At 40.1% G+C, this 26,488-nt stretch overlaps 1 long non-coding RNA gene across 1 annotated transcript; it reads left to right on the forward strand.

The window, feature by feature from the left end:
* Positions 1-7,849: 7,849 nt before the first annotated feature.
* On the forward strand, positions 7,850-24,504 carry LOC140724900 (uncharacterized). The gene is made up of 3 exons (XR_012098216.1): positions 7,850-7,954; positions 17,850-17,931; positions 24,431-24,504. It is a non-coding gene; the product is annotated as an uncharacterized lncRNA (long non-coding RNA).
* The last annotated feature ends 1,984 nt before the right edge of the window (positions 24,505-26,488 follow it).

A 26,488-nucleotide genomic window follows, 5' to 3' on the forward strand; every position in this document is an offset into this window, starting at 1 on the left:
GTTTCACAGGAGAATTTTATAGGTTTACCACCTCCAGCACATAGAAATGTTGCCTCTTCCCACTCCTGTATGGCCTCAGTAATGCAGCCAACATAATAAAAAGCTGCATAATCTAACACATTCTTTTCTCCCCTTCCATTGGGTCAGAAAATGAAAAGCCTTAAACATGTATCACCAGGGCAAGGATGTCCTGTCATTCTTAGACTATTACTTGACCATTTGTACTTTGATAGACCCTTGACCTCACAATGTGTCTTGTCTTGGCTTTGCACCCTATTGTCTGCCTGCAAATGCACTTTTGCTGTAACCATAACACTATATTCTACATTGGTTATTGCATTTCCCTTGTACTACCTCAATCTGTTTGGGTGGCATACAAAAGCTCACAATAATAAAAAATACTAATGCATACATTTACCCTTTATCCACAGTTTCTGACCCTGGGTCCTTAAATCCCACAACATCAGGAACACCTTTCTTGCACCTAGTGAATCCAGTACTGCCTGAATTTTGTAGGTTTCTAATGGATCCACTCTCATTCTTATAAACTCTACAAAATATAGGAATCATGAACCCAACCTTGCTTCATACAGCACATCATTTTCGTTATTCCAGGAATCAGTCTGTGAATCTCCTGTTGCAATTTGGTCCACAGAGAGGAAGCTATAGAAAGGGTGCAGAGGAGATTTACAAGGATGTTACCTGGATTGGGGAGCATGCCTTATAAGAATAGGTTGAGTGAACTTGGCCTTTTCTCCTTGAAGCGACGGAGGATGAGAGGTAACCTGATAGAGGTGTATAAGATGATGAGAGGCATTGATCGTGTGGATAGCTAGAGGCTTTTTCCCAGGGCTGAAATGGCTATCACAAGAGGGCACAATTTTAAGGTGCTTGGAAGTAGGTACAGAGGAGATGTCAGGGGTATGTTCTTTTACACAGAGAGTGGTGAGTGCGTGGAATGGGCTGCTGGCAACGGTGGTGGAGGTCTTCTAACGATAGGGTCTTTTAAGAGACTCCTGGATAGGTACATGGAGCCTAGAAAAATAGAGGGCTATGGGTAACTCTCGGTAATTTCTAAAGTAAGTGCATGTTTGACACAGCATTGTGGGCCGAAGGGCCTGTATTGTGCTGTAGGTTTTCTATGTTTCTATGAGGACATCTGTCATCAGATAAGGAGACTAAAACTTTAGAAAGTAGTTCAGGTGTGGTCCCATGAAGGCCCTGTACAAGTGCAGCAAGACACTCCTGGTCCTGTACTCAGATCCTCTTGCCATTAAAGCTAATGTGCCATTTGCCTTAACCGCCACTGCACCTGATGCTTACCTTAACTGCACAAGGACTGATCTTGTTGCACTTCTCCCTTTCCCAGTCTGTGGCTGTTCAGTTAAAATAGAAAGGAACAAATACTGGATTGAAAGTGTTACATTTAATGCACGCAGTACAAGAAATAAAATGGACGATCTTGAATTTCAGCTACAGATTGGCAAGTATGACGTTGGGGCCATCTCTGAAATTTGGCTGAAGGATGGATGCCATTGGGAGCTAAACGTCCAAGGACATGCCTTATCGGTATATCAGAAAGATAGGTTACTAGGCAGAGGGGGTGGTGTGGCCCCTGTGTATAAGAAATCATTAGAAAGGGATGACAAAGGATCAGAAGGTGTAGAGTCTCTGTGGGTTGAGTTAAGAAATGGCAAGGGTAAAAGGACCCTAATGGCAGTTGTATACAGACCTTCAAACAGCAGCCGGAATGTGGATTACAAATTACAGCAGCAGATAGAAAAGGCATGTCATAAGGGCAATGTCATGATAATTATTGGGGATTTTGACATGAAAGTGGATTGGGAAAACCAGGCAAGTAGTGGACCTCAAGAGAGAGAATTGGTAGAATGTCTAAGGGATGGCTTTTTAGAACAATTTTTTGCTGAGTACACTAGGGGATTGGCTGTGCTGGACTGGGTGTTGTGCAATGATCTGGAGGTGATAAAAAAATTTAAGGTTAAGGAACCCTTAGAGAACAGTGATCACAACATGATGGAGTTCACTTTGAAATTTGAGAAGGAGAATCTAAGTTCCAATGTGTTGGGATTTCATTGAAATAAAGGAATTTACAATAGCATGAGAGGGGAACTGGCCAAAGTTGACTGGAAGGACAGCAGAGCAGAAATAGCTGGAGTTTCTGCGAAAAATGAGGGAAGTGCAAGACAGATATATTCCAAATAAGAAGATATTTTTGAATGGAAGAAGGGTGCTACCATGGCTGACAAGTGAAGTCAGAACCAAAGTAAAAGCAAAAGAGAGGGCATACAAGGAAGCCAGAGCTAGTGGCAAGATAGAGGATTGGGAAGTTTTTAAAAACTTGCAGAAGGAAACTAAGAAGGTAATTAGGAGGGAATAGATGAATTATGAAAGGAAGCTAGTGACTAATATCAAAGAAGATACTAAAAGCTTTTTTAAGTATATAAAGGGTAAAAGAAAGTTAAGGGTAGATATAGGACCAATAGAAAATGACGCTGGAGATATTGTAATGAGAGACACAGACATGACAGAAAGCGCATTTTGCATTAGTCTTCACAGTGGAAGATGTCTGCAGTATACCAGACATTCAAGAGTGTCAGGGAAGTGAAGTATGTGCAGTGAAAATTACTACTGAGAAGGTGCTCAGGAAGCTTAATGGTCTGAGGGTGGATAAATCTCCTGAACCTGATGGAATGCACCCTCAGGTTCTGAAGGAATTAGCTGGAGAGATTGCGGAGGTATTAACAATGATTTTTCAAGAATCAATAGATTCTGGCATTGTACTGGATGACTGGAAAATTGCAAATGTTACTCTGCTATTTAAGAAGGGTGGGAGGCAGCAGAAAGGAAACTATAGACATATTAGCCTGACGCCAGTGGTTGGAACGTTGTTGGAATCGATAGTTAGGGATGAGATTACGGTGTACGTGGAGGCACATGACAAGATAGGACAAAGCCAGCATGGTTTCCTGAAAGGAAAATCCTGCCTGACTAACCTACTGCATTTTTTTGAGGAAATTACAAGCAGGGTTGACAAAGGAGATGCAGTGGATGCGGTGTACTTGGATTTTAAGAAGGCCTTTGACAAGGTGCCACACAGGAGGCTGCTTAGCAAGATAAGGGCCCATGGAATTACAGGGAAGTTACTAGCATGGGTGGAGCATTGGTTGATCGGCAGAAAGCAGAAAGGGGAAATAAAGGGATCCTATTCTGGCTGGCTGCCGGTTACCAGTGGAGTTCCACAGGGGTCGGTATTGGGACCACTGCTTTTTATGATGCATGTCAATGATTTGGACTATGGGATTAACAGCTTTGTGGCTAGATTTGCCGATGATACAAAGATAGGTGGAGGAGCAGGTAGTGCTGAGGAAACAGATAGCAGAGAAACTTAGATAGTTTAGGGGAATGGGCAAAGAAGTGGCAAATACAATGTTGGAAAGTGTATGGTCATGCACTTTGGTGGAAGAAATAAATGGGCAGACTATTATTTAGATGGAGAGAGAATTTAAAATGCAGAGATGCAAAGGGACTAGGGAGTCCTTGTGCAGGATACACTTAACTGCCAGGTTGAGTCGGTGGTGAAGAAGGTGAATGCAATGTTGGAAATCATTTCTAGAGGTATAGAATATAAGAGCAGGGATGTGACATTGAGGCTTTATAAAGCACTCGTGAGACCACACTTGGAGTATTGTGTGCAGTTTTGGGCTCCTTACTTTCGCTTTAGGTCGCATCTGAAAATTCCAATTGGTGGACAATTTCCCTCCACGCCGCTGTGACATATTGGGAAATCATGTACTCGGCAGGTTACAGCAGTGGTTTGCTTTTGCCTTCTGCTGGGTGAGTTTAAAGAGACCACCACCTCTTGCGGTGGATGACCAGGACGTCTAAGTGTCTTGTCATGCTCTTAGCGCTCCACCAATGCCTGCTGGGCCTGCCTTCTCGACCGTTGGATCATTAATTGGTCTCCTCCGCTCCTTCTGCCAGGGCCAGACTTCACACGCTGGGATGGCAGATCACCTACCTCACTGAGGGTCGAAGACCCATCGGCTACCCTCACCTGGTTTGGTCCGTCTGCCGAGACGGTCTACCGGGGTGTGGCCGCTGTGCGTGCTACAGTTACTTGGAGCCACAGGTGAGAGCTGAGCGCCAAGTGGGGACCAAAGGTGGACGAGCTGCTCTGAAAAAGGGCACAGCAGGCTCCCCACCAGAGGTGCTACTCCTCCTAGACACCCCATGCACCCCCTACTTTACTTTAGAAAGGATATACTGACAATGGAGAGGGTTCAGAGAAGATTCATGAGAATGATTCCAGGAATGAAAGGGTTACCATATGAAGAATGTTTGACAGCTCTTGGGCTGCATTCCCTGGAGTTCAGGAGAATGAGGGGGATCTCATAGAAACATTCTGAATGTTAAAAGGCCTGAACAGATTAGATATGGTACGGTTATTTCCCATGGTAGGGGAGTCTAGCACAAGAGGGCATGACTTCAGGATTGAAGGTTGTCTATTTAGAACAGAGATGGGGAGAAATTACTTTAGTCAGTGGGTGCTAAATCTGTGGAATTTGTTGCCACGAGTGGCTGTGGAGGCCAAGACATTGGGTGTATTTAAGGCAGCGATAGATAGGTTCTTGATTAGCCAGGGCATCAAAGGGTATGGGGAGAAGGCAGGGGAGTGGGATGACTGGAAGAATTGAATCAGCCCATGATTGAATGCTGGAATAGACTCTGTATGCTGAATGGCCTACTTCTGCTCCTATATCTTATGGTCTTATAATCTGCCTTCCTGTTTTTGCCACTGATTCTGCACCTGCCATGCATTTGCCCACCACTTAACCTGTACAAAACTGCACTGGATCCTCCTCACGGTTCAAATTCCTTTGTGTCATCAGTAAATTTAAATATATTACATCTAATTTTCTATTTTAAATCATTAATGAATGCTGTAGATAAAGATTTTTAAAGACTAGCTTTATTGGTCACATGTGCATCGATAAAGTGAAATGCATTATTTGTGTCAAGTCAAATCAAATCAGCGATGATTGTGTTCGGGGCAGCCAATAAGTGTCACTGTGCTTCCAGCGGTAACATAGCATGCCCACAACTCACTGACGCTTCACCTTGACTGTACTGTACATCTTTGGAACATGGGAGGAAACCAGAGCACCTGGAGGAAAGCTACACATTCACATGGAGAACATGCAAACTCCTTACAGACAGCAGCAGGAATCAAGCCCTGATGGTTGGCGTTGTAAAGCTGTTATGTTAACTGCCATGCTAATTGTAGTGTCAGCATTGAACCATTCAAGACCCCATTACCTGTAACTTTTTAACATTATGCTCTGATCCCTGTCTGCCAGCCAGGTCTCTGTCAATATTAGTACCCGAGCTCAGTCTCCTGTTCTTTAATTTTGCACACTAATCTCTTATACGGGATAACAACTGAAAATTTTTTGAAAGTCCAAGGACACCACATTTACTTGTTCTCCTTCATCAACTCTACTAGTTCTATCCTCAAAAAATTACAGTAGATTTTCAAGCATGATTTCCCTTTCATAAATTTATGTTGTCTTTGTCTGAGCTTGTCACTGTTCCCCCAGTCTTAACAGTGGTGTGAATAAAGTCTAATTGATAAGGTATCTTCTTATAAGGAATCTGATTTCCAGATGGTATATATATTGACCTTATAGGGGTCTACAGAAGTGCGAGGAGTACAGATTGCCTTTCCCATGGCAAAGGAGTCTAGAACTCAAAGTCTTGGGTTTTGAAGTGAGAGGGGAGAAATTTAAAGGCAAGCAGAAGGAGGAGTTTTTTACACTGAGGTTGGTAGGTTCATGGCAGAAGAGGTGGTAGAAGCAGATACAATTACAATTTGTAAAAGGCATTTAGATTGGAAGATAGTAAAGGGTTACGGGCCTCATGCATGCATTGGGATTAGGCATCATACGGACTAGATAGGCTGACATGTCCCTTTCAGTGCTGTCCCCCTCTAGGACACCAAAAATACCATGCAATCAGAGTTAATACCAAATGTGTTTTTCATGCTTTTCCAAATTTTTGAAACAATATAATTTTTTTAAATTTAAGAGCATATAGTCTACTTTATGAATCAATGGACTCAGAATGGTTACACCCTGCTGCTTGATTTATTTAATATTAGTTAAGAACTTTCAATAAAGATAAAAGAAAGTAAATCCATGAGGTAGTTAAATGAGGACCTGATCACATATGGGCAATGGAACTGTTTATTCCTTAGTGATTCTGCCTATTTTGAGATATACAATAATTTCTTATTTTAGACTTCTTTTCAGGAGAAGTTTGGAACAGAAAAATCCTCTAATGAATGCAAACAGGAGGAGAAAGAGTAAAGATAAAGGGTAGAGGAGATTTAAACATATACAGTAGTTCATGACAATGATGGTGATGTGATTTTTTGTGCTTTTCCAGATTTTTGAAACAATATAATTTTTTTTTATTTACAATTGTTTAGTCCATTTTAAGAGTCCATGGATTCAGACTGAACAGGAAACAAACAGAAGGGTTTATGCCAACGGTAGATTAAGATGGCAACAAGGCTACATCTTTTTGCATGATTTATTCAATATTAGTAATCGCTAACTGCAAAAGAGATGACACTGGAGGAATTTATCTTCATTTATTCACGCAGAGGACATGGATGGGACTGGTAGTGCAGCACTTATTTACATCTGATCCTAATTGTTCCTGGAATTGAGCAACCACTCTGTTGGGTCTGGAGCCAGATATAGGCCAGAGCAGGTAAGGATTTTCCACCTGAAGAACATTAACGAAGCAGACAGAATTTTAGAAAAATCTATTAGTTATACAGTTACCATTACAGACACTAGCTCTCAATCCTAATTCACTTGATTACTTGAATTTAAATTCCCCAGCTACTAATGATTCAAACTATGTCCCTGAATCAATAGTCTGAGCTTCCACAGCAAGTTTAGTAATTTAACCAGTATGCTATTGTACCACTTACATGACAAGATTGTGAACAGTTAATTTGCAAATGATATAGATCAAATCCAAAATAAATTTGCAGGAAGAGATTTTCTTCCCCCAAATTATTACACAGATCTGAACAATAATACATGAGACAAGCTGATGAGCAAAAGATAAAAGGCTTGGCTCAGAACAATATCAGGAGAATGTGGCTTGGAAGTAATCAAGATTGTTATGAAAGAAAACTGACTGAGGAAGGAGCAGTATGGAGAAGGTCCAAGAAAGATTTATGTGGCTGTTTGGGCATACATCATGTATGGATACAACTATAATCAAGGTCATGGCAAATTAAATACTCAAGCATAGTTGCAGGTACAGTACATGCTCTGCTAGGCAGTGCTTAATGCCTCCCTGTACATCTCCAACACATGGACTTCCTACACCAGGCATTTCAAAGCACCAGTGACATAGCACTAATGCAGTTTCTTCAAAATCCTTCAAATCCGTTTTCAAAATAAGAGAACCGACATTGGTGTCCCTTCCCAGGCCAGCACCCCAGCAGTGTGGACCTAACTACACTGTTGGTGCCAATAGGCAGACCTTGCTTGCATGGAAGCTCTTGAAATAAACACATTTTTCTGAGTTCTGAGATGATGAGAGGTTACTGTGTTAATGGAAGAAAGTTTTCAAGTATGTTTTCAAAGCCTTCTTCAAGAATATAACTTCCCGACTGAATTTTGAGGATCTCTGGTCTCAGACTGTACAAAATGCAGGATGATGTAAGGCAGCATTGACAAGCTTAACTTGATTTGTTGGGAGCACATGGAGGTTTGGCACCACCCACTCATCATCCACCTTCTGCCCACAGTGTGGCAGCCATTAGATGGCATACTGACTTAATCAGCATTTCATAACTCGGAAGTGGAAGCACATACACTGAATGCCAAAGGATTCCCAAAGAAGAAGGCAGGTAAGAGTGGCTGGAACAATCAATGTTAATGGATACTTTTTAAGAGCCAATGGAAAGAAGTTTGGTTTAAGCGAGTGGCCATTGTGGATGCAGCCATTGTCTGAGTGAGTGAGGGTTAGAAGGGCATTGAGGCTTTGACTTAAGAGGCTTCAGTATGAAGAGGTGGAGGCTGAAGTAAATTTCTGCTAAGTGTCCCTTTCATTTTTTCTTTCTTATTGCACAGTTAGAACAGTGGAAATGACAATAAGGACAGTGGAATGATCCTCTTGCAGGAGCTGGGTCGATAAGGAGACTCCCAATATCCCTGATGACTACACCTGCAAGAATTGTATCCGGCTACAGCTTCTTACAGATCTATTTAAGGAAATGGAGCTGGAGCTGGATGACCTTCACATCAAACAGGAGATGGAGGGGGGGGGGTGCGGTTGCAGGGTGATTGATTCACAGGAGATACAGGGAGGTAGTTCCTCCTAAGATGCAGAAAAGAGGTAACTGGGTGACCATTAGGAGAGGGAAATGAGATAGGCAGACTGTGCAGATTACCCTTGTGGCCAATCCCCTCAATTATATGTATACAGTTACTATTGGGGGAATGATCTAGCAGAGGAAAGCCACAGCAGTCAATTGTCTGGCACTGAGTCTGGCTCTGTGACTCACAAGGGATGGGGCAGAAGAGGTGAGCTGTGTGATGGGGGATTCATTGGTTAGGGAAACAGACAGGAGGCTCTGCAGACGAGAATGAGATTCCTGGATGGAATGTTGCCTCCCAGGTGCCAGAGGCATCTTGGACCAAGTCCACGTTGATAACAATGACATAGACAAGAAGGGTGATGAGATCCTGTACAGTTAGTTCAGCGAGTTAGGTGCTAAGTTAAAGAACAGGACCTGGTAATCTCAGAATTGATACCCATGCCATGTACTAGTAAGGCTAGAAATAGGAAGATCGTACAGCTTAACACATGGCTAAGGAGATAGTGCAAGAGGGAGGGCTTCAGACTTTTGAATCATTGGGGTCTCTTCCAGGGAAGGTGGGACCCGTACAAACAGGATGGTTTGGACCTAAACTGGAGAGAGACCAATATGCTTGCAGGAAAGTTTGCTAGTGCTACTTCAAGGGGTTTAAACTAGAGTTGCAGGGGGATTGGAACCAGAGTGCCAGGATAGCTAAAGGAGTGGCTATGGGAAAAGTAATGTAAAACCTATATATGAACTGAAAGGTTGAGCATTAAGGGACAAATGTTCTGACTTGCATCTATTTCAATGCACAGATGTGCATTTTTCAGTAGGGTTTATTTTTATGGTAACTTATGAAAAGTATTTACATATCTGACATAGAGATAGGCCATGCAAACCCCTGAGTCTATGCCAGCTCTTGGAGCATCGCCATCAGTTGCAACTACATTGATGACTTGTGCAAGTCCTATAGCACGGGGAACTCATCAGGAACAGACAAACAGTCAATATGGTCTGGAAAGAATACTTTAATACCATGCTCATCCATGGTTCTGTCTTTGATGCAAGGACACCTCACATCAGTCTATTTGAGTCTGGCTCATCATCACTCTTGACTGACACTTGGAAAATAATAATGCCCAATAAACAGATAGTCTTCCTGCAGAAATTCCAAAGCTCTGCAGTGAGGATCTCTGACCATAAATAAACAGCCTCATCACCCAAATCTGGAAGATTAGGATATATTCCAGAAAACCTAAGATGCTGCAATTTTAACCATCCTCAAGAAAGGAGATTCAGGCCATCATCAGACTATGAATGGGTTATATTTTACAGACATCCATAAGTCAATTTTGACCAACTTTGAGTGTATTTTCCAAATTATGGACACTCACTGGAGCTGGTAATGATACTTACACAATATTGTAATGGGTGGTGTTGTTGAGGGCTAGTTAACATTAACATTTACGTGTCTTTTCCTGCCCAGTTACAATGGTACAAAATCAGGATGTCCCACGCTCAATGGCTGGTTTTGATGGGATTGATGTATCAGTAGATCTCACACTGTTTAGCAGTATTGTTCCACAAATATCAACAGAAGTGATTGCTTCTCAAATCCAAAGCAACTCACTTAAGTAACCTTCCAAGATAAAAATATCCACCTGTATTCTTCAGAGACTATATTGTCTGATTATTGTGTGGAGGTTATATGCAAACAATTTTTCCCCCAGGAGTGGTTCTCATTTGAATTTAATATTTATGAAGCCTATCTGTATGCACAAGATGTCCATGAATAGTACTCATAACCCAGGAAAGCCCATATTGAACAGTGGTAACTAAAGAAGCAACCAGCATGTAAGGGATATGATGAAGAGGCATAATCTATGGTTGCATGGGAAGGTGTCACAGGAAGGGAAGGGTTCTGTTGGTGGTGGTTAAGGAGTGGCCAAGGGAACTTGTCACGAAAGGAAATTGCATTTCAGAATGTTGAAATACTCATTCACTATACTAACTCCTCCATGCTAGAACAAGAGATTGATACTTTAGATTTAAAATAATTTGTTTAATCATTTCTGTAAGTAATTGGAATGAGAATTTAGTCATTATTTTGTTCATTATTTTTGCTTATATAATGGTTTGCTTCTTCAATTAAGACAAGTTACTTATGTTCCAAGAAAAAAGTACAAAATAGCTTTTAATAATGTCAAATTGTTTTAGAATCTGGAGATAAAAACTAGTTTCATTCATAGGATGCAGATCTCTTTTGTACACAAAGATGGCTCCTTGGTTGAACTTTCAATGAGATTTGAAATTAAAAAGTCTGTAACAAAATCAGAAGACCGCCCCCGTATTCTTTGCTGAAGAAAATTAAAATGCGTGGCTATACCTTGTTAGGAAATATCCTGAAATATGCAAATATAGCAGAAATTAATTCAAACAACAACCAATCTTCAGCTCTTAATGCAAATTGTAATTTGCAAGCAGTAAAACTGAAGTTAAAAGCACACCTTTGCAAATAAACAATACTTCCTGTAAGATATAGTTTTCAAAATGGTGACCATAAGATGTTTGCAGAAGCATCAGCCGAACATTAAGTCAATGGGGTTGTTTATTGTTCAAAGTAAATTTATTATGAAAGTACATCTATGTCACCAATAACAACCCTGAGATTCATTTTCTTGCAGGCAATCGCAGTAAATATAAGAAACAATAGAATCAATGAAAGACTGCATCTTCCAAGGCAAATGACAACCAATCTGCAAAAAAATCCAACAAACTGTGTAAATACAAAAAGAAAGAGAAAAGAAAGAAATGATAACAATAATAATAAACAATTAATCAATAAATATTGAGAAGATGAGATGAAGAGTCCTTGAAAGTAAGTCCATAGGTTGTGGGAAGATACTTTTATTGATCCCAAAGGAAATTACAGTGTCACAATAGCACTACAAGTGCACAGATATGTAAATATTAGAAGAGAAGTAGAAACAATAAAAAAAAGTTACCTCAAACTGCCTAATAGGAATGGGTCATCACTTCCCCGGCTATAGGTTGACTCATTATAAAGCCCAATGGCTGAGGGTAGGAATGTCCTCATATAGCGCTCTTTGGAGTAGCACAGTTGGGAACAGTTCAGTGATGGGGTGAGTGAAGTTGATTGAAGTTGTCCCCTCTGATTCAAGAGCCTGATGGATGAGGGTTAATAACTGTTCCTGAACCTGGTGGCATGGGACCTGATGCTCCTGTACCTTCTTCCTGATGGCAGTAGTGAGAAGAGAACATGGCCTGTATGATGGAGGTCTTTGATGATGGATGCAGCTTTCCTGCAACAGGAAATGTGCTCAACTCAGGACAGATCCCCTGAAATTACACCACTGAGAAAACTGCTTGTGGATCATAAATTATGACAATAATTAAAATTAGATTTAGATTGGCTCCAAAATTCCAAGATTCTGAATAACCCCAAGAAAGGGACATCAGGACAGGAGGAAATCATTCAGCTCTGACAGCTGTCATTCAGAGAGATCGTGGAGATTTGTATCATATCCTGATTTGCTCATCTTGCCTCTATAATTGCATAATATCTTTAGATGGACTGAGAGTGGTATTTGTACGTGAAAGAGGGGCGGTGTAAGCCAAAAATGGAGGTGTACGAGAAAAGAGCTTGATGTGTTCAATTTTTTGACCAAAATAAATTATATTCTGATTTCTCAGGATAAAAAGTTGAACAGTCTCATCAACATCATTAGTCTGTACATACCGGCTGTGTGGTGAAAAAGGCACAACAGTGCCTCTTTCACTTCAGACGGTTGAAGAAGTTTGGTATGGGTCTCCAAATCCTAAGGACTTTTACAGGGGCACAATTGAGAGCATCCTGACTGGCTGCATCACTGCCTGGTATGGGAACTGTACTTCCCTCAATCGCAGGACTCTGCTGAGAGTGGTGTGGGCAGCCCAGTCTGTAGATGTGAACTTCCCATTATGCAGGACATTTACAGAAACAGGTGCGTAAAAAGGGCCCAAAGGATCATTGGGGATCCGAGTCACCCCAACCACAAACTGTTCCAGCTGCTACCATCTGGGAAATGGTACTGCAACATTAAAGTCAGTACCAATAGCCTCCGAGACAGCTTCTTCCACCAGGACATCAGACAGATTAATTCACACTGATACAATTGTATTTCTATGCTCTATTGACTGTCCTGTTGTACATACTATTTATTATAAATGACTATAAATGGTACATTTCACTTTTAGATGGAGATGTAACGTAAAGATTTTTACTCCTCATGTATGTGAAGGATATAAGTAATAAAGTCAATTCAATTTGTACTAACATGTACATAAAAGATTAGGAGAGGTAAAACTGCCCTAAATTAGATAATCTCTACCCTTGAACTTTGTTGTTCTAATAAATGTCCTGTGGATTCCTATGGACCATAAGACTATAAGATATTAGGCTGTTTGGCCCATCAAGTCTGCTCCGCCATTTCCTCATGATTGATCTATTTTTCCTCTCAGTTCCAGTCTCTTGCCTTCTCCCAGATGTCTTCATGCTCTGACTAATTAAAAATCTGTCAACCTCTGCCTTAAATATAAGACCATAAGACATAGGAGCAGAATTAGGCCATCTGGCCCATCGAGTCTGCTCCGCCATTCAATCATGGCTGATCCTTTTGTTTCTCCTCCTTGACCCCACTCCCCAGCCTTCTCCCCGTAACCTTTGATGCCATGTCCAATCAAGAACCTATCAATCTCTGCCTTAATAAACCCAATGACCAACCCACAGCTGCATGTGGCAACAAATTCCACAAATTCACCACCCTTTGCCTAAAGAAATTTCTCAGCATCTCTGTTTTGAAAGGGCGGCCTTCTATGCTGAGGCTGTGCCCTCTTGTGCTAGACTCTCCCAGCATGGGAAACATCCTTTCCACATCTACTCTGTCTAGGCCTTTCAACATTTGAAAGGTTTTAATGAGATTCCCCCCCTCATCCTTCTGAATTCCAGCGAGTACAGACCCAGAGACATCAAATGTTCCTCATGTGATAACCCTTTCGTTTCTGGAATCATCCTTGTGAACCTCCTCTGGACCCTCTCCAATGCCAGCACATCTTTTCTAAGATGAGGGGCCAAAACTGTTCACTATACTCAAGGTGAGGCCTCACTAGTGCCTTATAAAGTCTCAGCATCACGTCCTTGCTCTTGTATTCTAGACCTCTTGAAATGAATGCTAACATGGCATTAGCCTTCCTCACCACCGACTCAACCTGTAAGTTAACCTTTAGGGTGTTCTGCACAAGAACTCCCAAGTTCCTCTGCATCTCTTTTGGATTTTCTTCCCATTTAGAAAACAGTCTGCATATTTATTTCTACTACCAAAGTGCATGACCATGCATTTTCCAACATTGTATTTCATTTGCCACTTTCTTGCCCATTCTCTTAATCTGTCTAAGTCCTTCTGCATCCTGCCTGTTTTCTCAATACTACCTGACCTTCCATCAATCTTCGGCTCATCTGCAAACTTGGCAACAAAGCCATCTATTCCATCATTAAATCATTTATATACAGCATAAAAAGAAGTGGTCCCAACACCGACCCTTGCGGAACAACACTAGTCACTGGCGGCCAACCAGAAAAGGATCCTTTTATTCCCACTTGCTGCCTCCTACCAATCAGCCAATATTCTAACCATGTCAGTAACTTCCCTGTAATACTATGGGCTCTTTTCTTGGTAAGCAGCCTCATGTATGGCACCTTGTCAAAGGCCTTCTGAAAGTCAAAATATACAACATCCACTGCATCCCCTTTATCTATCCTACTTGTAATCTGCCAAATTAGTTTAAACCCTCCCGAACAGCTCTAATGAACCTGCCCATGAGAATATTGGTGCCCCTTGGGTTCAGGTGCAACCCGTCAGTTTTGAACAGGTCATACCTCCCCCAGAAAAGATCACAATGTTCCAAGAACCTGAAGCCCTGCCCCCTGCACCAGCTTCTCAGCCACGCATTTATCTGCCACATCATCCTGCTTCTACCCTCACCAGCATGTGACACAGCTATCCTGCTTCTCAGCTTTCCACCTAGCTCTCTAAATTCTCTGTTCAGGACCTCAATGCTTTTCCTTCCTATGTCATTGGTACCAATATGTACCAAAGCATCTGGGTGCTCTCCCTCCCTCTCCAAAATGTTGTGGACACGATCTGAGACATCCCTGTCCCTGGCACCCGGGAGCTAATGTACCATCTGGGTGTCCCTTTCACATCCACAGAATCTCCTGTCTGTTCTCCTCACCTTTGAGTCCCCTACCACTACTGCTCCCTTCTTCTCTCTCTTTTCCTTCTACACTACAGACCCATGCTCAATGCCTGTAACCTGGTTGCCGTGGCATTCTCCCGGGATGTACTTATTTTTTTATATACCTGATAACTTGACCTCCACAGCCACATATGGCAATGAATTCCACAGATTCACCACACTCTGGCTAAAGAAATTCCTCCTCATTTCCATTCTAAAAGTACACCCTCTATTCTGAGGCTCTGTTCTCTGGTCTTAGACTCCCCCACCACAGGAAACATACCCTCCACATCCACTCTATCGAGGCATTTTAACATTTGATAGGTTTCAATGAGGTCACCCTCATTCCTCTGAATTCCAGTGAATACAGGCCCAGAGCTATCAAACACTCTTCATATGACAAGCTTTTCAATCTGGAATCATTTTCATGAACCTCCTTTGAACCTTTTCCAATCTCAGCACATCCTTTCTTAGAAAAGGGATCCAAAACTGCTCACAATACTCCAAGTGAGGCCTCACCAGTGCTTTATCAAGCTCCATCATTACATCCTTGCTTTTATATTCTGATCCTCTTGAAGTGAATGCTAACATTGCATTTGCCTTCCTCACCACAGACTCAACCTCCAAATTAACCTTTAGGGAATCAGAATCCAAATCAGGTTTAATATCACTGGCATATATTGTGAAATTTGTTAACTTTACTGCATATCATTACTAATGCTTCCACCTCTTTCAGAACCTTCTCCCTAGTAATGGCAGCTTCCTACCCCTGACACACTTGAACTTTCACCATATTGCTTGTGTCTTCTACAGTGAAGACTGATGCAACAAACTTATTCACTTCGTCCATCATTTCCTTGTCCCCATTACTACCTATCCAACATCATTTTCCAGCAGTCCGATACCTACTCTCACCTCTCTTTTACACTTTATGTATCTGAAGAAACTTCTTGTATCACCTTTAATATTATTGGCTAGCTTACATTCCTATTTCATCTTTTCCTTCTTTATGATTTTTCTAATTGCCTTCTGTTGGTTTTTAAAAGCTTCCCAATCCTCTATCTTCCCACAAATTTTTGCTCTATTATATGCCCTCTCTTTGGCTTTTATGTTGGCTTTGTCTTCTTTTGTTAGCCATGGTTGTGTCATCTTGCCTTCAGAATACTTCTTCAGTATGTATCTATCCTGCACCTTACAAATTGCTCCCAGAAACTCCAGCCATTGCTGCTCTGCCATCATCCCTGCCAGTGTTCTTTCCCAATCAGTTCTGGTCAATTACTTTCTCACGCCTCTGTAATTCCCTTTACTGCACTGTAATAGTGATACATCTGACTTTAGCTTCTCCCTCTAAATAACTCTGCATCTGTAGGAGTGCAATAGCATGACGGGATAAGAATGAATCATAGCTTATGGAAATCTTTCTGCCTATTTTCTCTAAAATCTTCAGCTCAAACTCCAGGAAAGAATATCAGCTAGAATAATCTACTTACGTATTTTATTTCGTGATACAGTGCAGAATAAGCCTTAATGAGACATAACTTACCATAAGCAGTAAAGTAGAGTTTCTACAGAGAATCCATTTCTTTGAGTTTATTTAAAGGAAGAAAAGAAGCAAATGTTTGAATAGGAAATTCTTAAAATAGGGATAGCAAGTCATCAAGTCTTTGGAGCTAAACAGGGCTGCATTTCTTTTTGAAAGCTTGAACGAGCTGCACTTACTGTTTCAGTAACTACTTACTGTTTCTGTGCCAGGAAATGCACAGAAAATGAGTTTGGGACATGATTCAGCAAGGGCCAGACCAGCTTCTAAGTATCATTTCTTTTCTATGTGAGTGCCAGGATTTGAGTATATCGCTCACTAAAGGGCTTAACTACAACCCCACATTGAAAAACATTATCATTGCTGAATCTTTCATTATGAATACAGTGAGAGAACCCATTGACCAGAAATGTAACTGAGCAGGACAAGTAAACAGCACGGAAACAAGAGCACATTTAGAGCATGAATATACTCCTCACAAACCTTCCACTCATTTATAAGACTCAAAACAAAAGTGTAGTGGAATAATCTCTTGCACGGATAAATGAAATTCTGGCAACAGTCAAGGAATTTATAGCAGACAAACTGATTAACATTTTTCCATCATCATATACATTCATTAATCAATCAATCATGGCACATACTGACATCAATGATTACCATTAATAAACTGTATTTCAGTACAGTGCTGTCAAGTCATTTCTTCAAGCACCTCTTATCCCCCAAACCCCTTATCACTTCAGCTTGCAAGAACTAGGGCACAGGGAACATGGGAGTCTGCCATCTGCAGCTTCCTTCCATCTCAGTCTGGAAAATGGTTTATGATTGTTCCTTCTTCATCTCTTGTTCAAGATCTTGTAACTGTCTATCCAACAACACTGTTGTTCAATCTTCTCCACCTGGATGTAGCAGATTTAAAAAGATTGCTTATCACAGCCTCCTCATTGACAATTAGAGATGGACACTGCGTGCTGCCTATTCAGAGATATATAAATGTTATAATTCAATGGTAGAATTATGTCAGTTGCACAACGTAGAAACATCTTATTCAGCCGATTGCTCCATATTGTTCTTCACACTTCATTGAGCTTCAACTAATCCTAGTGAATTAAACTATTTATTTACTTTCCTTCTGTTTGCCAGCTTCCCATCAAACATTGACTGCATCCTAGAACAATCAAAACACATTCCTTTGCTTGCTGTAATCCCAACAACCCTGTATCTTTTACAGCTTTAAATTCTTATCCTCAAAAATGCAACAACAAGTATGCTCTGCATAGTGACATTTCATCTACATTTCTGTTAATTTTTTAATAGGAACTGTAAATTGATGGTTAAACATTATCTCCTAAACTAGCAGAGATACTTTTTTCCTATTCACTCCATCTAAGCTCAATATCATGTTAAACTCTCTACTAAAACTTTGTTTTTGTTTTTCGTGAGTCAATTAGCTCCTTGGCATCATCCTAGTAGAACTTTACTGTGACAATTTCCTCTTTCAATGGTCACCCAAAACTGCACTAAGTATGACCTAACAATTAATATAACAATAGTTCTTGTTCTCATTACCTCTATTTATAAACACAAAGCTTGTGTTTTCTACTACAGCCAAGGAATTATATACTCCAGAGATTCTTCAGATGCTGGAAGTCCAGAATAACACACACAAAATGCTGGAGGAACTCAGCAGGTCAGGCAGCATCTATGGAAATGTATCTGGGTTAAGTGTATCTCTTCTATTTCTCTCTATTGAGTATGCAGCCCTCTTCTCCCCCTTCTTCCCAAATGTATTACCTTACACTTGCTTTTTAATAAATCCCCCATCAGCTTATCTGCTAACATATCCAACTTTCCCTGGAGTTCTATCCATGTTACCTTCATTGCTAAACTGTCTACTTGGTATTTTGATAATGTGGTCCATTAGATATTATCTTGCATATATATTTAATTGGAAAATCTGTGGTCCAGTATTATGCTTCTGAAGGTAACAGAGCCTGCTTCTGATACAAGACTAACATAAGCATGTAAAATAAAAACTCATAACATATGGAATTCTAGTGCTCCATCTCAAGAAGGTCTTTTGTGATAGTATTTAAATATGTGGTCATAGAAAATACTAAGGTTGGCATCAAATACAAGCAATGGACAAGAGTCCTGTTACTTGTTTTGTATTCATATTTCATACTCATGAAAGGAAGGATGCTATTTGGCCTATCCATATTGAAATCATTCTTCTGAATCCCATTCTTCCACTTATTTCCCTGTAACACACGCCCTTTCACGTGCACATCAGCAATTTAGTTCTCCTACCACTCACCTACACCTGAGGCACCTGACAGTGTTGAATTAATTTACAAAGGAAGGAAACAAGAACACCTAGGAAATCTAAGGGGATGGGAGTGGTGTGGATCGTGTCACTTTCAAACAGTGCCATATTTAGGATCAAATCCAGGCCAATGGAGTGTGGGTTGGATACAGTATCTGTTGTGCCACCATACGGTGCCGCTGGAAATATTGCTTTCTACCACCTCTATTTGACTTTCTATCTCCTGAAAACCACACAATTCTTAAATATTCTGTTGAGGCCTGAATTTCAACTACTCAGCAATTTATTGTGGAATTCTGTACTTCCCAGATTCTCAACTCCCCAATTTATTTGTAATATATTCAATTAATTGTGCAGATTGCTGTTCTGCTCTACGTCTTTGATTTTCCTTGATTGAAAGCACTTTTTTTCTGTGAATTGTGGTTTGTGACATGCAGTAGAGAGCAGATGGAAGTGTGGGTGTGCATTGGTATTGATATGTTGGTGTGGATCTGTTGGCATGGGTTGGGTTACTGTTGGTTTGATGCTCATGCTGATGAGGATCAAATCCACTTCTCCAGAATTCATTTCATTTTTCAATCTTTTTTATTGATTTCCAAATAAAGAATATACAAATCGGAAGAGGAGTTTAACAAGTAGATAATATAAAAGACATATAAACAGCAACAGTTAAAACAAAAAGGATATAATATCAAAATCAAATAAGTAAAATATTATGCTGTTATATATACAATGGTAAAAAAAACTACAACTCCTCATAACAATCATAAAAAAAGATTGGAAATTTTATTGATAAGGAAAAAAAAACACGAACTAAACGGAAACAAAAAAACAAAAAAAAAGAGAAAAAAAGGAAAGAAAAAGAAAAGAAAAAGAAAAATTGGGCAGTCCAATTGAGGATAAAATTGGAAAAAACAGAGAGAGAGAGAAAAAAATGTCCTTCCAGTCATCTCCAAACCTTCATGGATAAGGATTTTCCCCAAAGAGAATAAAGAAAAATAAATAAATAAAATAAATTAAATCATGTGAAAATATTGAATAAAAGGTCGCCAAACTTGTTCAAAATTAAAGGAAGTATCAAATGTCCAGCTTCTAATTTTCTCCAAGCTTAGACATGACGTAATGAAGGAGAGCCAATAGAAAACAGTAGGCGGGTTAGATTCTTTCCAGTGTAGCAAAATAGCTCTCCTAGCCAGTAAAGTTGAAAAAGCTATCACATGTTGGGCGGAAGCAGACACTTTGCTTGCTTCCTCTGGAATAATCCCAAAAATTGCTGTAAGTGGATTAGGTTGAACATCCATATCTATAACTTTAGATAATATTCCAAACACATCCCTCCAAAAATTATTTAAACTTACACATGACCAAAACATATGAGTTAGAGTAGCCATTTCTGCGTTACATTTGTCACAAATAGGGCTTACATTTGGAAAAATATGTGCCAATTTATCTTTGGATATATGGGCCCTATGTACTATCTTAAACTGAATTAAGATATGGCGTGCGCAGATAGATGAATTATTGACTAAATAATAAATTTTACTCCATTGATTATCTGAAAGTGAATATTGAAGTTCTACTTCCCAGGTACGTTGAACCCTATCATTAGAAGACATGCGAGCATTCATTAACTGTTTATAAATAATAGCTATTAATCATTTTTGAAAAGGTTTAAACTGAAAAATAACATAAGCCAAATTTGAAGAGCAGGCCAAGGGGTAATTCGGTAAAAAATCACGTAAGAAATTCCTAACCTGTAAATACCTGCAAAAATGTGTATTAGAGATATCATATTTATCCATTGACTGTGAAAAAGACATTAAACAGTCTTGTAAAAACAAATCTAAAAAAAGTTTTTATTCCCTTAATTTTCCATGTTAAAAAAACCTTATCCAAAGTTGATGGTTTAAAAAAGAAATTAGAATAAATATTACTAGAAAGTAAAAAATCATTTAATTCAAAAAATCTACGAAATTGAAACCAAATTTTACTTTCTAGTAATATTTATTCCAGAATTCATGTTACCAATGGGACATATTTGAACAGGGCTTAAACTGCTTCAGGAAATGACTAAAATGTGTAATCTAAAATAGTTTTGAGATTACATTTTGGAAAATATGCTTTCGTAGAATAATAGTATGAATAGTATCAACATGATGTTCTGAAAGTTGGTTTAGAACAGAACACAGCACTAGTCTTTTGGCTCAACGATATTGTGCCAATCCTTTAACCTACCTTAAGATCAATCTAACCATTCCTGACCTCATAGGCCCTCCATTTTTCTTACACACATGTACCCACCCAAGAGGCTCTCAAATCCTCCTACTGTATGTGCCTCTACCACCACCACTAGCAGTGTGTTCTACACATCTACCACTCTCTGTGTGAAAAACCTACCCAACATCCCCTAAAAACTCCATCAGGACGAAGGGTCTCGGCCCAAAATGTTGACAGTGCTTCTCCCTATAGATGCTGTGTTCCACCAGCATTTTGTGTGTGCTGCCTTAAAGTTATGCCCCTTTGTATTAGCTATTTCTATCCTGGAAAAAAATTAACTCCATAGTTTGCCTTCAGGTTTGACCTTCCAAAGTGAATCACTTCACACTTTTCTGGGTTGATCTCCATCCGCCACTTCTACTACAGCTGGCCTCTCTAGAAGGAGAATTTACAGCTTATAGCAAGCAAATATGTCATTTGGCCAAACATCTCCATTAACTCTAAATCAGTTGCCTACCTACCTGTCCTACTTGCCTACATTTGGGCCACATCTCACTAAACCTTTACCTTTCACATGCCTGTCTAAATGTCTTTTAAACAATGCAACTGCACTTGTCTCTACAACTTCCTCTGGCAACTCCTTCCATATGCCCACCATTCATATGCCCTTTAAATCTTCCCCTTCTTATTTTAAATCTATGTCCTCTAGTTTTAGACTCTCCTACCATGGGAAAAAGACAGTGACATTCCCATTATCTATTTGCCTTATAATTTTATATATCCTTAAGGTCACTCCTCAGCCTATCCAGTTTCTCATATCTCAAGCCGTTCAGTCCTGGTAACATCCTTGTGAATTGTTCCTGCACCTATTCCAGTTTCATGAATAGTATTGTCACATCAATGTCTTGTAGAATTGTAACCTCAACTCTTATACCCAATTTTCTGACCAGTGAAGGCAAGAGTGCCAAATGCCTTCTTCACCAGCCTGTCTGTTTCTGTCACCATTTTCAGGGAACTATATACTTGTATTTCTCTGTTCTACAATACTCTCCAGGTCCCTGCCATATACTCTATAAGCCTTGCCTTGGTTTAACTTAACAGAATGTAACACTTTACACTTGTCCAGGTTAAATTTCATCTGCCATTTCTTGGCCCATTTTCCTAGCTGATCAGGATCTTGTTATAATCTTTGGTAACTCTACTACTAATTTTGGTGTCATCTGCAAATTTACTAACCATGCCAACTACCTTCTGTCAAGAATTAAGAGATGAAGGAACAAGGGGTTGGCCATTGAGTGAAGGAAATATTTTTTATTACAGAACATAGATTTTTTTTCACTCGATTGAAGAATAGATTCAGAAAGTAATACAGAACAGAAATTGGCCAACTATTCCATGCTAGTGATATTAATATCAGAGAAAACCTGAGGGACAGATGGCTATTTCCATTTTTTAAAAGCACTTCACAGCCAATTGCCTTGGGACTTCCTGTGGTTATGAAAGGTACCTTCTGAAGTGCTGCAGTAGAGGAAGCCTTCCCTAGTGGAGTATAACGTGAATAATTCTTACAGTATTTGTATAGGTCTGCAATTAGGTAATGTATCCAGTGCTTAGATAGGAGCACCTTGTGGAGTGGTCACTTAGGGTTGCATTTCTTGGTTGTTCATGCATCAATTGCTTTATTACTTATGCCTGTCTTAGTAACTTTGATCATCTAAATGCATTCAAGAGATGAGAATCAAGTAAAGTAATATTCAGCCTACTACCCCTGGTATAATTTGGGCACTGCTCCTACTGAAATAACAATAGATAGACACCCCATTTCAACCTAATCGTATGGCTGTTTTAGGAGGGAGCAAAAGGCATCACAAACATGGAAATGTTTCTTTCCTGATAAGGTATTTATCTGTGTGGCTTCTCAGAAGAAAAAGGTAAAGGATCATATTGACCATTAACCACAAAGTGATATTCTATAACAAGATCTCATTCAATACTTATGAAAGAGATATTTTTGATTATTGGAGTTCTTTAACCTAGAGGCTAACATATTACTGACTTGACAGAACAAAATATTCTTTAATGTTTAACTTGTAAACATAATTGCAGCTCAGTTGCTCAAACAACATTATTGACAACTCCATTAAACATTACTTAAAAATTGCATGTTCAGTTTGAAAAGGAATTTTGCTTCAAACATAATATTGATTGTTCATCTTAGAAGTGTAAACAATTTCAAAGTGAAATGTCAATTGTTATCGTAAAAAAGTTTAATAGGGTTTAGCTGTCCTTAAATAACCACTAGTTTTTATTCATTTATAGATAACTCATTGGGCTATTGCAATCAATTGGTGTAAGAAAACATCTTAGAGGTTTTTTTTCTAAGCACATTGGAAAAATATTCTGCACTACTTATTGAGCCAGAAATTACTTGTGTAGACCCACTACCTTCAACTGTTGTCTATAGTTAATCTACACCTGCAGTAAGAGGTCTAGAGGTGGAAAACCTATCTTTCTGGCCCCAAGCAGGAACTGAGTGGTGTCAGGGCCTCCCGTAGTGCATTGATGCCTTGTTCCCAAAACACCTTTGTAAAATGTAAAAGCCTTGAGGGGTTTAAGGGTGACTAACTATCGGTGATATTCAGAATCAGAATTAGGTTTATTATCAGTGGCATGTGACGTGAAATTTGTTAACTGAGCAGCAACAGTTCAATGCAATACATAATTGGGGGGGAGGGGGAGTGAGAGAGAGAATAAATAAAATAAAATATAATAAATAAACAAGTAATTACATATACAGTATTGAATAGATTTTTAAAAAATGTGCAAAATCAGAAATACTGTATATTAAATAAGTCAGGTAGTGTCGAAGGCTTCAATGTTCATTTAGGAATTCGATGGCAGAGGGGAAGAAGCTGTTCCTGAATCACTGAGTGTGTGCCTTCAGGCTTCTGTATCTCCTACCTGATGGTAACAGTGAGAAAAGGGCATGCCCTGGGTGCTGGAGGTCCTTAATAATGGACGCTGCCTTTCTGAGACACCACTCCCTAAAGATGTCCTGGGTACCTTGTAGGCTATTGCCCAAGTTGGAGCTGACTAGATTTACAACCTTCTGCAGCTTCTTTTGGTCCTGTGCAGTAGCCCCTCCATACCAGACAGTGATGCAGCCTGTCAGAATGCTCTCCACGGTACAACTATAGAAGTTTTTGAGTATATTTGTTGACATGACAAATTTCTTCAAACTCCTAATGAAGTATAGCCGCTGTCTTGCCTTCTTTATGACTACATCAAAGGCATTTAAAACCATTAGTAAATGTGTAAGTAATGAATCCTAATAAAATTATGAACATTTAAATGACAAACAGTTATAATAAAAGGGAGGATTCCCCAGTTTTATTACTTGCAGAATCAGAATTCCCAGTGATATTGATGGGGCAGTAGATCCTGATTTTAAGAGATGATCACCCACACAAGACTAGGGAATCTCCTGCAGCTGGAGTGTCACTCCTAGACTCCATGCAGAGTAAAAAAAAGATACATATTTACATTTATATGGAAACCGTCATAGCCTCTAGATTTGCTAAATAGCACCATTAGCAACTTGTATTAATGCTTTTTAATGCAAAAGAACTTTTTACAACATTTATAGGTATATGATCAAAGAAAATAAACAAGAAATCTAAGAAGAGAATCTGAGATGGTCAAACACTTGCTATAAATAAGGTAAGTTTTGAGGAATATCTGAATGGGGAAAGGAAAGATGGAGAGACTTTGGAGGTAGTTTTGGGATGTAATAATTTGGCAACTAATATCAAAGATTCAAGATTGTTTAATGTCATGTACTGTACATAAGTGTAAGGAGAACAAAATAATTGTTACTAAAGGTACCTGTGATGGATTAAGTAAGTTGGACAACTAGTATTTTAGGGTAACACACACAGAACGCTGAAGGAACCGAGTAGGTGAGGCAGCACCCATGGAAGTAAATAAGACATTACAGGCCGAGACCCTTCTTCAGGACTGGAAAGGAATAAAAAGATGGAAGGTGGGGGAAGGAGGCTAGCTGGAAGGTGAAGTTAGGTGGGTAGAAAAGGTAGAGAGCTGGAGAAAGAAAGAATCTGAAGGGGAGAAGAGTGGACTATAGGAGAAAGGGGAGGAGGGGACCAAGGTAGAAGTGATAGGCAGCTAAAAAGAGGTTAAAAAGCTAGAGTGGGGAATAGAAGAAGTAGGAGAGAAAACAAAAAAAAATTAACCTGATGGAGAAATTGATATTCATGTCATCAGGATGGAGACTACCGAGATGCTGTTGCTCCTCCACCAAGCGTGGCCTCATCTCGGTGCAAGAGGAGGCTATGGACCAAGATGTTAGAAAAGGAATGGGAATGAGAATTAAAATGTTTGGCCAATGGGAAGTTCCACTTTTTATGGATTATGCAAAGTTGCACAATGAACTGGTCCCCCAATATACAATGGGTCTCACCAACGTAGAGGAGGCCCATCGAGAGCATTGAACACAATTAACAACCCCGGCAGATTCGCAAGTGAAGTGTTTGGGGCCCTGAATGGAGGTGAGGGAGGATGTGAATGGGCAGATGTATCACTCAAAACATTTGCAGGGAAAAGTGCTATGAGAGAGATTAGTGTGGAGGGACAAATGGACAAGGGAATCATGGAGGGACCTCTGTGGAAAGTGGTTGGGGGGGGGGGAAGTGAATATACGTTTAGTGGTAGGATCCCTTTGGAGATGATGGAAGTTGGGGAAGATGATGTGTTGGATGCGGAGCCTCATGCCGGTGATCAGTAAGGACAAGAGGAACTCTATCACTGTTAAGGCGGTGGGAAGATGTGATGAGCACAGATGTCCAAGAAATGGAGGAGATGCGGGTGAGGGCAGCATCAACAGCGGAGGAAGGAAAAGCCTGTTCTTTGAAGAAGGAGAATATTTCTGATGTCCTGGAAAAGAAAACTGTTTCCTGGGAACAGATATGGCAGAAGCAAAGGAACTGAGGTAAAGGAATGGCACTTTTGCAGGAGATCAGATGGGAAGAGGTACAGTGAAGATAACTGTGGGATTGGTAGATTTAGAAAAGATGTCAGTTGACAGTTTGTCTCCAGGGATGGAGACAAAGTGATCAAAAAGGGGAGGGAGCTGTCAGAAATGAATCAAGTGAATTTAAGGGCCGGGTGGAAGTTAGAAGCAAAGTTGATGAAACTGATGAGCTCAACATGGGTGCATGAAGCAGCACCAATGCAGTTGTTAATGTAGCAGAGGGAGAGTTGAGTATTACTGGGGAAGGCTTCAAACATGGACTGCTTTCCGTAGCTAACACAGCTGGGCCCATGTGGGTGTCCATAGCTAGGCCTCAAGTCTGGAGAAAGTGGAAGGAGCCAAAGGAAACATTGCTAAGGGTGAGGACCAGTTCTGCCAGATGGAGGAGGGTGGTGGAGGGGGGAATGAGTTGGTTCTTTTGTTAAGAAAAATGTGGAGGGCTTTGAGGCCTTCTTGATGGGGGATAGAAATGCATAAACACTGAATATGCATGGTGAAAATGAAGCAGTCAGGGCCAAGGAACTGAAAGTTACAGAGGAGATTGAGAGCATGAGAAGTGTCACAGATGTAGGTGGGAAGGGTCTGAACTGGGGCGATAGGATGGAATTGAGGTATGAGGACACAAGTTCAGTGGGGCAGGAGCTGGCAGAGAGAATA

This window comes from Hemitrygon akajei, chromosome 3, assembly GCF_048418815.1.
Source record: "Hemitrygon akajei chromosome 3, sHemAka1.3, whole genome shotgun sequence".
NCBI lineage: Eukaryota > Metazoa > Chordata > Chondrichthyes > Myliobatiformes > Dasyatidae > Hemitrygon > Hemitrygon akajei.